This window comes from Phalaenopsis equestris, unplaced genomic scaffold, assembly GCF_001263595.1.
Source record: "Phalaenopsis equestris unplaced genomic scaffold, ASM126359v1 Scaffold000807, whole genome shotgun sequence".
NCBI classification, from domain to species: domain Eukaryota; kingdom Viridiplantae; phylum Streptophyta; class Magnoliopsida; order Asparagales; family Orchidaceae; genus Phalaenopsis; species Phalaenopsis equestris.
The window spans coordinates 249,144-250,084 of NW_018165247.1; positions in this window are offsets into that span (position 1 = coordinate 249,144).

Here is a 941-nt window from a genome sequence, read left to right on the forward strand (position 1 = left end):
TTTAGGCTTAATACAAATAGGAAATGGGTAATTTCTGATATTAATTAACTCATTTGATGGTTTTCAATAAAAAACGGGCTTAATTGGTAGAAACTCATTTCACTTCGCTAAGTAAAAGAATAATTCCCATAATTATCAAAATTTTGGAAACTTCATTAGCATAAAATGACTTTTAAATTTAGGGGTATAACTTTGGAAATCAATGATTTCACACCCTTATTTGATAATCAAAATGATGTTTAAATGATCTTTAGAAATATCACTTAAAGTTTTAAATCTTTTCAAAATTAATACACACACTTAATACATTCACTTAGGTCTTAAGGACTTAGTGGTGAACTTAAGTTGAAATCCTTTTGTTAAAAAAAAAATGATTAGAAAAATCGACATAATCAAACTCTTTTAAAACACCACAAGTCCAATTAGGACTAAAATTTGGCTAAGTGTTCTTAATAACACTAATTTGTCTCCTAAAGGGTCATTCACCTTATTCTTAGGGATAATCAAGACATCAATATTCATAAAATTTGGCTAAGTGTTCACCAACATAATCTTTAAATTAAAAGACAAATGACATTCACCCTATTCTTAGAGATAATCAAGACATCAATATTCATTGAGTATCAGGATATTCAGGATGAATTATTAAGTAACATAATAAAGTTTAAATGGACCTGAGACCTTGTACCAGACATTAAAAAGGTTGCATGGACCTGCTCGCTACTCTTAACCTGGTAAATACCTCATGGATCTATTAAACTTAATATGTTTTACTTAATAATATTGTCCTTAAAAATTGAAGGGCCCCCAATACACAACATAGAGTTAGGAAGGTTTCCAAAACTTTACTTTTCCAGCTCTATATACATAAATGCTCTGACATGCATTTTGAGTTTCAGGTGGTGGAACGAGAAGACTCGCCAGGTACACTTTTACAGTTT